The sequence below is a fragment of the Elephas maximus genome, chromosome 24 (genome assembly GCF_024166365.1).
Source record: "Elephas maximus indicus isolate mEleMax1 chromosome 24, mEleMax1 primary haplotype, whole genome shotgun sequence".
Lineage (NCBI taxonomy): Eukaryota > Metazoa > Chordata > Mammalia > Proboscidea > Elephantidae > Elephas > Elephas maximus.
The window spans coordinates 15,143,516-15,159,602 of NC_064842.1; the positions used below are offsets into that span (position 1 = coordinate 15,143,516).

The following is a 16,087-nucleotide window of genomic DNA, read 5'->3' on the forward strand; positions in this document are numbered from 1 at the left end:
TTTAGGTGATGAAAATGTTCTAAAATTGATTGTACTGATGTTGCACAATCTGAGAAATATACTAAAAAACATTGATTCATATACTTCAAGGGGGTAAACTGTATGGTGTATGCAGCATAGTTCAATGAAGCTGCTGCAGAAAAAAAAAAAAGCACACTGTGCTTGTGTTGTGCTCTTCATCTCAGAATTGTTTATAACACCAAATTGAAAAAGATCTAAATGCCCAACCCTTTCCACTACGAATATTAAAGCTGATTATTTCTGGGTGGTGAGATTTTAGGTATGTTTACTTTCTTCCTTATGCTTTTCTGTACTGTTGACATTTTTAGAATAAGCATAGAACTTTATAATAATAAAAAAAAAAAACCTTACTTATGTTTGAAAAAAAATGCTGTGCTGGACATTAGAGTTCTATTAACAAAGAGGAGTTCCTGTCAGGCAATGCTCTAAATGGCTCTAGTTTCTGACTGGGAACTGGACATAAACAAAGAACGAAGTGACTCCGTTACCAACACCAACGGGACCCTGAGCGCCTGGAAGGACTGCAGAGCCAGGACACGCGTGCCCTTCTCAAGCACCAGGGCACATAGAGGTGAGCACACAGCAGCTCCTCTGCCTGCTGTTGGCTTGCTCTCCAACAGCAATCAAAACTCAAGGCATTTCTCAGGTCATGGCTCTCTGAAAACTCATGCATTCACAATGGTTCATCGAAAACCAGGACTGTCCTAGTTAAACCACAACAACTGCCTCCTTTTCCTTGGGAACCCTATTACCCTTGCCCTTCTTTTTCTCTGCACGATAATTCATGATGTCTCATCAGCGAAACCGAGAAGCAACCTCTACATAAAATAACACAGGACAACCAGTATCTGAACGACAGAGGCATCCAAACTGACTTTTTGACACTGAAAAATATTTAAAATTTTATTTAAAAAACATTTTGTTGAATACATAAAAAAATTAAATAAGCTGGACTTGTTTGCTCAAATGGGGTTTATTATTAAAAGAGTTAAATCAGTAAAGAACTGGTGTAGGATGTCAGCAAAGACATAAAAATAAATGTTCTACAAACTCAACATCATTAACTTAAGTCTCTGAAATGTAATTATATCCATAACAATATGCATCTTTTTTTCCCTACTCCTTTAAAAATATAGTGCCTTATAATGAGCAAGCCATAAAATTTTGGTATGCCATTTCAAACAATGATAGTATGTTGTTTAGGTGAGATGCCAGTATATTTAAACAGAGAGAGAGAGAAAAAAAAAAAAGGTATCGCCAAACTTATAAAAATTAAGAAAAAATTAGGAGTGTAATGTCCCCACTCTTACTTAAGAACACACGTTAGTCAATAAAGTGCTTCTTCTTCAGGAAAATCGTGCACAAAATACTTATTAAAATATTTAAATTATATTTTTAGTATTTTATTTCAATTTATATGCTTATATTGTCCTACTTTCTTCTTAAGACATTTACCATGTTAAACACCATGTTAGTCTCTTACTGCCAACCCTGATAAACTACAAAAGCAGCAATTTATTTTTACTGAAAATCAAAACAAAACACCAAAGGGGGAAGGGACTTCAATATCAACAAAAGAAGCCCAGAAGGAAACACAATATAAACTCCCCATATTAACTGGTTGAGCCTAAGCGCTTTCCAATTTATCATGTGATTGCTAAATTAATATCAAGATATCTGCTTACAGTTAGCTGTCTCACTAGACATCAAGGTGCTCAAAGGTAATCTCTGCCATATTTGTCTGACCATCTCTCCATCTGGCAGTTAGCTTATGCTGGACTTTATTTTCTGGAGGGGGGAGCCCTGGTGGTCCAGTGGTTAAGAGTGAGGCTGCTAACCAAACAGCTGGCAGTCTGAATCCACCAGCCACTCCTTGGAAACCTTATAGGGCAGCTCTACTCTGTCCTACTGTAGGGTCACTATGAGTGAGAACCCACTGGACAGCAGTGGGCCTTTTTGTTGTTTGTTTTTTTTTTAGGACTTGTTTAAAGCAAGTCAAGGCTCCACAAGCCAGCTGCAGGGACAGTATCATCACTATCCACAGGGAGAAACCTGCTCCAGAAATGCTAGTGAAAAAGTCTTAAACGAAACTCAAATTCATATTTAAATGAATAAAGAAGAAAACTTGGGCAGAGAAATATGCTGGGCTAATTGACAATCACGGAGTCCTGAAAACCTAGCTCTTGATAGGGATGTGAAACTTGAAAATAAGACTTTACTATTTAAGGTCTGAGGCAAAAATAACCACTTAAGAGGGAACAGATATAATTCACACAGATTTCCCAAAAGAACAGTATCCCCCTGGAGCAGTAAAATACTTAAACGGTACCTAAGAATAAAATTATAGAGATTCAAACATCTATTCATGTAAACAAATTATAAATTACTATTATTGCATTAGAGATACTTGAGAGTTATTTATGTATCACAAGTTTCTTAGTTTGGAGGAATGGGACTGTAGGCTGCATTTTAAAATAAATATATGTATGTGTCTTCTGGTCTGCTGAAATACTTTGAGTAATTTGATCTTTATGTACAAATAAAATCTACTAGTAAGTGCCACTATATTACCTTTGCCACTAATATTGGTTCTGCTAAATTTATTTATACAGTCTAAAAATCAACAGCTACAGGAGCTTTAAGAAAAAGTTAATGAAGGGAAAGACTTATACCAGAAGTCTTGCACAGCTGAAGAAGAGAAGAGTCTGGGGGAGAGAGCTACATGGGCCAACCAAACCCAGTGCCGTCAAGTCGATTCCAACTCACAGCGACTCTAGAGAACAGAGTAGAACTGCCCCGTAGGGTTTTCAAGGAGCAGCTGGTGGATCCCAACTGCCGACCTTTTGGGTAGCAGCTGAGTTCTTAACCATTGCACCACCAGGGATCCTGCTTGGGCCAAGAAAAACTACTTAAGAGCTCTAAGACCTGAAAACATTTTCAACAAACTTTCACAGGAAAAGCAAATTGGTGCAGCTATTTCAGAAAGTAATCTGGTAAGGTCAGGTAAGGTCTGGTACCCCAAAAAACCCAGTGCCGTCGAGTCGATTCCGAATCATAGCGACCCTATAGGACAGAGTAGAACTGCCCCGTAGAGTTTCCAAGGTCTGGTAGCAGGAATTAAATGATACATGTCTCTTGATCCAATGATACTACTCTTAGAAACGTATTCTAAGTCATAAAATGAAAGAAGAGTTATGTACAAAAACATCCACTGAAGTATTATTTATGAAATTAAATAATTAAAAACCATCATTAGGGGAACAACTAAGTTATAGTATATGCATATAGCAGAATATTATCTGAACATTAAAAAGGGAAATCATAATACATTCTTGTGTCAAAGTGAGACTGTGATATCACGTAAAGTGAAAACAAACAAGACATAAAACTACACAGAAAAGCATGCCATCAATAGGCAAAGTTTTTTAATAATGCAAAGAAAAAAAGAAATACTGGTATGTAGCTCCCCATGAACAGGAATATTACTTTCTTTAAACACTGCTGCACTCTACTTCCCTCAGGCTCCCTCAAAAAAAAAGATAAACTATTTTCAGGGGTCTAAGTTTAACTCTTCTCCCTAGGGGTGCCTTCTTAGATTCCTCAGACTAGGTTTTCACAGGTTTTCATAACATCCTGGGTGCTCCTCTCAGCACTCCCACTACCAGCTGCCGTCCAGTCGGCTGGACTCACGCCGGCCCACGTGTGTCAGAGCAGAACCGCGTCCACAGGGTTTTCAGGGACCGGTTCTGTGGAAGTGGGTCACCACGTCTTTCTTCACGGTTTTCAGGGACCGGTTCTGTGGAAGTGGGTCACCACGTCTTTCTTCAGGGTTTTCAGGGACCGGTTCTGTGGAAGTGGGTCACCACGTCTTTCTTCAGGGTTTTCAGGGACCGGTTCTGTGGAAGTGGATCACCACGTCTTTCTTCAGGGTTTTCAGGGACCGGTTCTGTGGAAGTGGGTCACCACGTCTTTCTTCAGGGTTTTCAGGGACCGGTTCTGTGGAAGTGGGTCACCACGTCTTTCTTCAGGGTTTTCAGGGACCGGTTCTGTGGAAGTGGGTCACCACGTCTTTCTTCAGGGTTTTCAGGGACCGGTTCTGTGGAAGTGGATCACCACGTCTTTCTTCAGGGTTTTCAGGGACCGGTTCTGTGGAAGTGGATCACCACGTCTTTCTTCAGGGTTTTCAGGGACCGGTTCTGTGGAAGTGGATCACCACGTCTTTCTTCAGGGTTTTCAGGGACCGGTTCTGTGGAAGTGGGTCACCACGTCTTTCTTCAGGGTTTTCAGGGACCGGTTCTGTGGAAGTGGGTCACCACGTCTTTCTTCACGGTTTTCAGGGACCGGTTCTGTGGAAGTGGATCACCACGTCTTTCTTCAGGGTTTTCAGGGACCGGTTCTGTGGAAGTGGGTCACCACGTCTTTCTTTAGGGTTTTCAGGGACCGGTTCTGTGGAAGTGGATCACCACGTCTTTCTTCAGGGTTTTCAGGGACCGGTTCTGTGGAAGTGGGTCACCACGTCTTTCTTCAGGGTTTTCAGGGACCGGTTCTGTGGAAGTGGGTCACCACGTCTTTCTTCAGAGGTGCCTCTGGGTAGACCTGAACCTCCAACTTCTCAGCTAGCAGCCAAGCCCATTCACTGTTTGATACCAAAATAACACTTACAAGGTAGGTCTGCTATTTCAGTGGATTTTTACAATTTTTGAGATGACTCACACTAGAAAACAAATCACTTCTATTTTCTGGAAGTTTTCAGAGTATTTAACTATGACAGTGCCATTCACATAGGAATTGAGCTTCCTTTGCCATCCTGATCTTCATTGTGATAAAACTATACTAAACACAAAGGGTTACTTTTTCTCATCCAAAATCAGAATTGCTGTTGTCCACTGAATTTTCCTCCAGCCTTAACATCACACACCCTCAATTGGATGATACTGACTGGAAAGGACATTAATTCCTGGGAAATAGGTCCCTAGACTCTTCTGCAGATAATACTTGGAATCAACCTTACACTGACCGGAGGTAGGCTTTGCATACCTTTGATAGTGTGTACAAGATAACCAACCCTGCAATGGCTTTCCACTGCTCTTAGAACAAGCTCCTTAACACAACTCACATTTCTTAAGTGACCTGACCCCTACTGACTCTAGGTTAAATAAACACACTCTCTCCTGTATCCGGGCCCTTGCACTTCCTGTTCCATTTTTTCTGAAACACAATTCCTCCGCCTGGCTAAAACTCCATCTCTCTGGTCTTGGTGTAAATGTTGATGGTAGTCCCACTCCCTGCCTGCCTACTATGCACATGGTGGGTGAGAAGTGGCCTATGGCCTGACAGAACTTAGGAGCCTGATACAGGAGAAAAACACTGAATTAAGTGTTTGCACACATTATCATTTAAATATATTTGGTCTAAGGGCTGACTGGGGAGTCCCTGGGTGGTGCAACTGGTTAACACCTGGGCTGTCACTAAATTAAATTCAATAATTAAATTTCAAGCTTACTGTAAAGCAAGCCTGAAGGGAACTGAGGTCACCAGCTAGACCTGTGTCAGACAATGCAATAGTGTTAAGATGTCCAGCCGCCAGAGAAGCTAAAATGAGAGGCAGACAGAATACATTACCTAAATAACAAAAAACTTCAGGGTAAAATAACTTTCTATAAGATTATGAAACCTAGACTTATCACAAAAATATTATCTGACTTTTCTGGTCATTTAATCATTTCTACTTTGGGGCAGACAAGATATCCCTAAGTCTCAGAGCATAAGGCTGAAGTCATGCTCATCAAAAATACAGTATTAAACCTGAGCTAAAATCAGCTTTCCCAAACAGCCAGTGATCAGGAAGTTAATACTTTAAAATCCATTTACACAGTATAAATAATACAACTTAACTGTGAAAATCACAAGAGAAAACACAAATATACCAAGTAACCAGAATCCAGAAGAACCTGAATTTAAGTGTAGAACTAGAGGCAGCAACAAGTACTTTGGATGATGTTACAAACCTCATTATTGGTTAATTTTTCTACGTTCAGCACGAAAGAGGCCACCGGACCTACATTTTCCCTTTCAGTGATAAAATGATGGTATTAACAATAATTAGGAATAACCTTTGCCCACTTCTGTGACTGGCAACTTCCCACTTTGAAATGGCAGCCCTCCATGAAGTCTTCTTCATGGGGAGAAGAGAAGATGAAAAATACGAAGAAAAGGAATAAAAAAGAGAGGAAGGAAGGTTTCTCTGTATAGTCAATGCAGAGCATGTCCACCTACCTAAAACAGATTAAAAAAAAAAAAAAATGGAATAATCAATTCCCATCCAACAGACAACCTTCAAGGTTCTCTGCTAGGCTGTCTGAAAAAGAGACAAAACAGAAATTCTGTTCTCAGGCAACAGCTTTCCCTGACACGTCTGAGCAGCAGTTCTAAAACATTCTGGTAATGGGACATCCAAACATTCTTAAAAGTTATTGAAGACCCTGAAGAACTTCTGTTCTTGTGGGTTTTACCTATCAGTATTCACTACAATAAATAATTAAAATTTTCAGTTTTAGTTTCTATTGATTCATTTTAAAAATAACTACCAAAAAGCCATTACATGCTAACATACATAACATTTTTATGAAAAATTACAATTTAAAAAAAAAAATCAGATTTTTACAAATTTCCTTAATGTTTGGCTTAAGAGAAGACAGATTAATTTTATCTGTTTCCACATTCAATATGTCAAAGTATCTTTTTTGGTTGAAGTGCATGGAGAAAACAGAGTACCTTGTAGACCCTCTGAAAGAGTCCAAAGGGGGACTTTGAGGGTCCTTGAACCACACTTTGAGAGTCCTTGAACCACACTTTGAGAATCTCTGAAGTTAGGATTTTAACTCAAGATTCTTGATTTTGCATCTAGTTTGGCCCCAAAGGAAAATGAGAATACAGAGAGCAACCAAGTACACAGTAATCCAGGCATTAATCCCTCTAATGATGAAGAGGTTTGTAAACTTTAAGAATAGCAGCCACTATTAAATATTCACGCAAACTTTCCCTTTTGTGATTAAGAATTAGATATAGAACGCTTGCAATTTCAAGTATTAATCGATGTCAATATTAGAAGATAAAGCTATACTGAACAAAGAGAAGGATCTGAGATATAAAAGAGTCTCACTTATATGTAGGTAATCTTACATCTCACTATGGAAAAATCCATAGTTATTTTCTGGTCCCAATTCCAGGCCTGGACTACAAAGCAGTTTTCCTGGGTGAACGTGGGATCAGGAAGCAAACAGAAAGGAAAAGAACAGAAGAGAAGGAGTCTTTCAAGAGATGTATGCCCTAATACCCTAAGGCATCCATAGTACGTAAAGAATCAACTTCTCTCCTAAGAGTCTAGAATGGTACTAGCTCTGTGCCACCCTTGGAAGAAATGAGAGATTAGTCACCCAAACCATTTTCTGTAGGGCTGAATTTTCTCGTGGAACCCGGGATGAGAAAACTAGGCAAGAGGCTGGAAATGGAGGCTGCAAATGTAAGGAACTGGAAGTCTAATTCAGCATCCCCCACCCTTCTCAACAGCGAGAAACCCTGTTACTATTTTAACTAACCCTCTTGAACTCAGTATTGAGTAAGTCTGTCTAAAGAAACTGTATTTATTTTTACTCTTTGTTCTTTCATAAGTAAGCAAAGATATATAATTGGCAGTGCTCAATTCAGGTACTGTGACTATTTAACTTTCCTTATCAGTATCTGGCACAATCACAGGATCCAAAAATTCCTAAAATGTCAACAACAGTTAATTAGAACTGACTAGTTTTGGATAAGGAGCCCTGGTGGTGCATGGTTAAGAGCTCAGCTACTAACCACAAGGCTGGCAAGTTCAAACCCACTGGCCGCTCTGTGGGAGAAAGATGTGGCAGTCTGCATCCGTAAAGATTACAGCCTTGGAAACCCTATGAAGCAGTTCTGCTCTGTCCTATAGGGTCACTGAGAGTTGGAATCAACTTGATGGAAACACTAGTTTTAAATAGCAATCTGTTGTGTATGTTTTGATAATCATCTCAAATCACATAAGATATATGTCACTATTATGCTTTCAAAAACGTACGTATGAGCACTTATAATATGAAATTAGAAATATGTCAACCCTCGTGAGGCTCTCTAAAATCAACTATAAATCATTACAAACCTGTAAGTTACTAAAAATTACTTAGAAAACTGAACTTAGACATAGAAACATAGATTTAAGTGAAATATGTAAAGAACATGAACAACCTTTAAGTTCACTTTGACCCGGCATGCTGTGACACGTGAAAATAGCTTAAATCTAAACGACCTCCCCAATTTCTAACCTTGAAGAGAAGATGTATCATTTAGCTACTCTCTAGCCCTGGAGAAAAGACAGAACATCACACTGGCCCTTGTGTGGAGCCAAGGTGACAAACTCACATATAAATCCTGAATTTCTGCTCACTCCCTGAAAGAAGGCAGAGATGGAACTGAGATTCTGTTCGCTGCCTCTGGCCTTGGACCCTATCTAGGAGGGACTTCTGCCGAGTTGGAGCCTTGGTTAAGCCTTCCTCCGGAGACCTCTTGCTAAAGGAACAGCAGGAAGCCTAAAGATTTGGGCTCTAACCACTGTACAACACTGTTATTGTATTTTGCTAAGTCTGATTCTCCAGCTCTGAATGAATGTTGTGAGGTCTTACTTGAGTGCCTTGCCATGACTACCTTAACATAAACAAGTTTATGCATGACAAATCCTACTACCTCTATTAATTTCTAAGATAAAACCCTACACAACCATATCTCTACAAAGAGCTGGTCAATTTCAGGCCAAAACAAAAAAGCTTAATATTTGAGTTAACAGGCATAGCTCTATCACTGGACTGCATGATGTACACATTGTTTATTTAGCTTCCCAAAATACTAAAAACGATCTCAGGCCTACTTGAACAGTTTTGTGGGTCCAAAAAAAAAACCAAACCCAGTGACATTGAGTCGATTCCGACTCATAGCGACCCTATAGGACAGAGTAGAACAGCCCCATAGAGTTTCCAAGGAGCGCCTGGCAGATCTGAACTGTTGACCCTTTGGTCAGCAGCCGTAGCACTTAACCACTACGCCACCAGCGTTTTGTGGGTACTGAGCTGAAAATCACTGCTCCAATCTGAACAGAATAACCTCCCAAGGAAAAAGACATTCAAACATAACACGTATGATAACTGTTAGTAAGTCATTGGGTTTAACACTACTTTCACCTTAATTAATAATTAAGACATTAATGGAGTTTCTTGTACTAAACTATGAGCTATTTAAAGCAAATACTGTGTCTATGCACCTTTCTTTCTAAAACTAGGACTCAGGTTCACAGTAAAAACTCAAAACTTACGCTGAACTACATTTTCATTTTTCATCTATTTCTCCAAAACTATGTATTTCCTTGATACAGCACATATAATTTTAGGTATCACATCATCTATAAACAAATATGATACTCTCCTAGAGAGCTCTATTATTGTCATATGAGAATGAGTAGCCAGAATTCTTTTTCAATGAAAAAAGGTACCCAAGGGGATAAAGAACAACCAACACAATAACAGCTTTTGTTTAAACTCACCTGATTCTATCACTGTAATCTCTGTCCCATTTGAACTTCATTCTTACTATTTCTGCCTCCATTCAGGAACTTAATGCTTATCTCTCAGACTCCAGTAGCTCTTCCTTTCAAAACACTACTGGATCTCTGAAGTATAGCTTTGCTCTTATTATTCTACTTGCTCAAAAACTTATATTAAATCTCTAACACCCACAGCTCTCAAAGGTCCTTCTTGATTAGACCCATCTTTGTGGCTTTATTTCCACCAGCCCAACCAAAAAACTCCCTGCTCTATGAACACCTCCCATTCTTTCCACTTTTGCACTCAGGTGTCTTACCCCCTGGCCTGATATGACTTCCCCTTTATCTCCCCATGCCTACATTTTATCCATTTTTCAAGATCCAGCTCAAAAAGCCACCTCGTCGTTAAAACTTTCCCTAATTGCTCCAGTTAGAAGAAATCTCATCCCCTTATACCCACATAGTATTTTTACCTGTACCTCAGGGGTGACTTTTTCTCTTGAATTATAAAACCAAAAACCAAACTCATTGCCATCGAGTTGATTCTGACTCATAGCAACCCTATAGGACAGAGTAGAACTATCCCATAGGATTTCCAAGGAACAACTGGTAGATTCGAACGGCAGACCTTTTGGTTACCAGCCAAGCTCTTAAACACTGTGTCACCAGGGCGCTTGTATTAAAGTTGTGTCTTATTTCCCCTACAAGAGTAAAAGATCCTTGAAGGCAAGATTCGGTCTGATTTTCCCTTGCATACAGATGCACTCAAATGATGAATGAACTTTCGACAGATACACAGACAGACAAACAAACAAATAAATAAAGATATGCCTTTACCCGGTAGTAATGAAAAAGAACTTACAGAAAATGTGAAAGTCTCTCTTCCACTTTTTTCTCTAAGCAAGTTAATGCACACAGTAGCAAAAAACAAAACTGTTGCCATCGAGTTGATTCCGACTCCTAACAACCCTGTAGGACAGGGCAGAACTGCCTCATAGGGTTTCCAAGGCTGTAATCTTTACAGAAGCAGACTGCCACACGTGTCTCCCATGGAGTGGCTGGTGAGTTCAAACCATCGAACTTTCGGTTCACAGCTGAGCACTTAGCCACTGTGCCACCAGAGCTCCTCCCACACATTAGAATTTCCTAAAACGTTTAAAACATTAACTTTCAAAATTGCTATTTTAGTTTAACAATACTAAAGTCTTGACCTCATTTAACTGCTGTAACAATATCCTAACACATGTATTATCATGACCCACATTTTATAAAGAAAAAAATAGCTTTAGAGAAGGCAACCAGCCACCAGCAGAAAGAAGAGTAGAACAAGGGTATTTTGACTCCAAATTCAAGTTCTTTCACAATTAAAATAAACAAACCAAACCTGTTGCTGTGGAGTCAATTCCTACTCATAGTGACCCTACAGGGCAGAGGAGAACTGCCCCACAGGGTTTCCAAGGAGCAGCTGGTAGATTCAAACTGCCAACCTTCTGGGTTAGCAGCCTGAACTTCAACCACTGCTCCACAAGGACCCCATAATAAAGACCTTAACATTTAACTTAAGAAACAAAACAAAAACCCTACACAACAAAAAATAAACGTTCTTCTCTTTACTACTTTTTTACTCTTACTTCCTAAAAGCCTTTTTAAAAAAATGTTTTGAAGACCTTGAATTAAGAGGCAGTGCAGACAGAAAAATATATTAAAACAAAATGGCCTAAAAGGCCAAAAGACCCGAACCCTTATGCCTCCCTTTCTAGGTAAATACTGTGACCTTGAGAAGTTCCATTTCTGCAGTCCAACTCCGTACTGGAAAGGGGAGAGTGACAAGCACTGACAGATCAACCTCACATTATTGTGAAGACTGTGAGTTTAAAAATGGGGGGGACTTTGGAGAAGGTAAGTATGAGAATAATGCAGTACACTACGGCAACCATCAGACTGTCCCAGCCACCTGAATCCCAAACCTGAATACTGATGACAGCTATGTTTTGTTTGTTTCAAAATGGAATTTCTTCAATTAGAGTCAGTTGGTTTGGTAAAGTTAAAAGAATCTGAAAAATACTGTCCAAGATTACTTTTGGGACCCTGTTCAGATCCAAACTTCCATGACTTTATGAAAGCATTAATACAATGTCCTCAGTGCAGTTTGTCCAGAGCCAAATTTGGCACTTGTTTTCCACTACTTCTTCTAAAGCCCCCTCCCATCATCCATCCTCACCTGTCTCTGGTTAATAGTACCATCTTCACCAGTGGCTCAAACTGACATACATGGAAATCATCTTGAAACTCCATTTTCTCTTTCCTGGCCTGCCCATTAAATCTCACTGACGTAGTGGAAAGAGAGTGAATTCTAAAAATAAATCCAGATACAAATGCTACTTATGCCATTACCTAGTTGCAGGGCCTTTGGCCAGTCCAGTGACCTTATGTAAGTCCCAATCTCATCTAAAAAATAAGGATAATACCACCAACCCTGCAGGACTGTCATAAAGATTATCAGTAATCTGGATGCCAGATTAATAAAACCTGGCACACAGCAGCCATCCAACAAAACCAGTTGCCGTCTCAAGTGAACTCGGGGCAGCCCCATGTGTGTCAGAGTAGAACTGTGCTCCATAGCGTTTGCAGTCGTTAATTTTTTGGAAGCAGGCTGCCAAAGCCTTTCTTCTGAGGCAACTCTGGGTAGACTCGAACCTCCAACCTTTAGGTTAGCAGCTAAGTGCCTTTACCATTTGTACCACCCAGGGGTAGGGCTGGCACTAAATACGCTTGTCACCTCCTCTTCACTCTGCTCCTTTTCTGTCTCTGTTGTGTCAATTCAGGCCTCATTTTTCTCACAGACACTATCGCAAAAGCCTCATAATTGATCGTCATGCCTATAACTGCATGTTCACCAATCCGTCACATTTGTCCTAACGCACACATTTGATCAAATCAAACATTTATCACCCTCCAATGACTCTCTGCCACCTACGTGATAATATTTATCCTCCTCAGCAAGAACAAAAAGACCCTTCCCAACCTTTCTGGTCTATCTCCTGCCATTTGCCTCCAAATAAATTCTCACGCTCAAGCACGGTCTAGTTCCCGTTTTCCAATTTTTCCTAACTCTCATAGATCCAAGCCTATCTAGAATGCTCTTGCTATCGCTGATGAAGCCTACTCACTTGTCAAAACATAACTCAAGCATCACCTCCCTCTTCAAAGCTTTCTCTGATCCTAGAACTTTCTTTGGTACTCCAAAGGCCTTACTATGTCAACACATAACATTTCACAAAATCTATTCTAATTTTGCCTGAAAGGCAAGTGATATACCTTCTGCTAATATTATTTTCAGTACTTAGCATAGGACCTATGCTCAAAACATGTTTATTTCATGACATTTTTGTGCTGTAAAGTTAATACTGCTCCCATAAATATGAGCCATCTGGAAGACTGAAAAATGAAAGTGTCACTATAAAGTCTTTCTAGAAACTTTTCGAGATTCTTGTCTTCTTTTTGCCCAATTAATTCCAAAACATAAATCACAATAAGATTTAAAAATGTTGGTAAGATTTACAGAAATGTTTATATTGGAAGGCATGCCAGGTCAAATTTTCATTAAAAAAAAAAAAAAAACTTTAATACTAATTATAAAATCTGAAGAAAATATCAAACATAAAGAGGAGTCCTTTGATTGTGTTCTCATATTCAATAGATAAAACCTAGCAAAAGCAGTCTTAGTTAGTGACAAAATGCTGAGTTTGACTCATATCTTTCCTCTTGGAAAGATATGCTTAAATCTTGGTTGATTAGAACAAAAGCAGCAGAACAGTATCACTGGCTAAGCAGATTATTTTCTTTGGGGAAAAAAAAAGGATTTAAAAAATTTACTTCCTACTTTCAAATGACTGTTAAACCTTTTCCAGAATAAAATAGACTGGACAAATTTACCTCCGCCAATCATCACAAGGACTGACTTTATATTTTATATAATCCATAACTATTATCCACAAAAATGCTATAAATGTATTTGCTAAATAATACAGAATCAAAAATATCAGTCTCAATGCATACTGAATGTACTCATTTAAAATCAAGTCAATTTCCATCAGACAAAGAAAACATACACTGTAGCATCTGGTATGAAAGGAAGAGCACTAATTCAGCTCTTGTTAAAAAATGTTAGAACATGTGAATGTGTGTGGTTTTTTTTTTTTATTCCAAATATAACTCACTGTATTTAGCACCTCCTGTACTTTCCAGTATATTAGATAATTGCACACGAAGTTAAAAACAAAATAAAGGAAAACATTTCTGCCACCCACCCTTTACATAAAAGAAATGGAAATATTAAATACGCACACAGAGCACCTAATAAAGGTCAGTATGACTAGCCCCAAAGAAAGCTGATTACTAAAAACAAAAAACCTTTGTTGGCGATTTGGGGGACTTGCAGGATGAGGGAGATAGAATTGTGTGTTTATCGGTTTTGACAAGAAAGACGGGTTGGTCGTGGAACCATGATGGGTGACTCAGTGGCCCTGGGCCTCCAGCCCCCACGTTAATCAGAGAAGCACCATTTTTTGTTTATACACTGAGTGTCTGCAAAAGCTTTTGTTTGAACAAAGTTGTCCACAAGTTAAAGTTTGAAAATCACTGAGAAACATTTTTATCAATAACAGTAAACGAAAAAACCCAAACCCACTGCTGTCGAGCTGATTCCGACTCATAGCGACCCTATAGGACAGAGTAGGACTGCCCCATAGAGTTTCCAAGGAGCACCCGGTAGATTCGAACTGCCGACCTTTTGGTTAGCAGCCATAGCACTTCACCACTACGCTACCAGGGTTTCCATCAATAATGGTATTCAATGGATAATACTGACAGTAACACCTAGTGATAAAAACTAAATAAAAATATTCAATATGGAATAACCATAATTCAGTGGTAAAATGTTAAGAAACAGTGAAGACTAATATCTGTAGTTACTTTATTTTATGAATAAATTTGTTTCTTTTGCTTCTGATTAGAATTTTATTGGGTACATTGTTTGCTAAGGGAGGGGACAATCAAGTTAAGTTTTGGCAACTCGGTTTTGGCAGGAAGACAGTAGATGATTTTAGCAGAGAACTGGCCATGAGCCCAAAACAAACCGATTTGGCAGAGGAAGCTATGATCAAGCTGAAAGGCTGCATTTTGGGATATGTTTGTTTAGGTGGATCGGGAAAAGGCTAACAAAATAATACCTGGGTGGGTAAATACCTACCATACTTTGAGAATCTACACAGGACATTATATCCCTTCCCAAGGATACTTGTGATGCTTGGCATCTACCTCCTCCCATGCCTCCACTTCTGAGCCAGCTAATGTCATCCAAAATAAATCAGAAATTAGTGTTTAACTACAAGTAATTTCTGAAAACAGTCATTTCCTGAAGAAATTAGACTATTTAGAACATCAGCCATATTTTATGTGCTTTGTTTATTCCAATGAAAAAACTACAGAACCAAAAGCTTCTTTGCCAGTGAATGGGTCCACAAAGCAAAGGGGCTGCTAGAAAGGACAAACCATTCTCTCTCTCTCTTCTCAGCCCACAGCATGACTGTCGGAGAGTATGACAAGAGAAGGAGATAGTTTCAAAATCATCCAAGAATCCTATTAAAATTTTTTTTGTCATATCAAAACTCTTGTGTAGCTAGTGAGGTGATGGGCGATTTTCCTATTTGCCAAACTTGCTATAATTTGGAACATTTCTTAATGCTTATCACTTTATTATAATAGAGAATCACATTCTCTACCACAGTCTCTCCACATTAGGACTCACTAATTTCAAAAGATTAACATCAGAACAAAAAAACATTAATTAGCATTTGCATTTTGAAAGCAAATGATATGACTACTCACTGATGAAAACAATCCTTTCCATTTGGTTAAAAAAAACACACACTGGAAAGATGAACAGCACTTTTAACGACTTTAAAGTATTAACATTTAGTTCCTAACATCTGCTGATACTCTTATTTTAGAAATAAAAATAATGCTAGTTTGTTCCAGACGTGGGGAAGCCAAGTGTTACTGTCATAAATAAATTCACCAAACTTTGGTCCTTTAATATTTATCATGTATTTCACTTATTTAATAAGATGCTAAGAACCACAATTCTACCTTCTTCCCTATGGTACAGCTATGGTGACAGAAAAGCAATTGTATACCCACAACAGAATGCCGACAAAATATTGATGCCTGCAAGAAAAGACAGTGACTTAGACTATCTACACACGGAGTACAGACTACAGCCTTTTCTGTGCTATTTTCTGTACTTATTGGCAAACAGAAAGAGTTCCAGTGGTTCCTTTTCTCAAAATAACGTATAATAACTATGTATTCAAGTTATTTACAGAGCTCCTAAATTCCTCAAAAGGTCTATTATAAAACATGCATAGGTATAATATCAAAGTTTCAAAAGACCCT

General features: G+C 38.9%; 1 protein-coding gene across 6 annotated transcripts in view; it reads right to left on the minus strand.

Annotated features, from left to right (window-relative positions):
- The window catches only part of ENAH (ENAH actin regulator), a 174,145-nt gene that overhangs the window by 57,313 nt on the left and 100,745 nt on the right, over positions 1-16,087 (minus strand). The gene's annotated exons all lie outside the window — the stretch shown is intronic.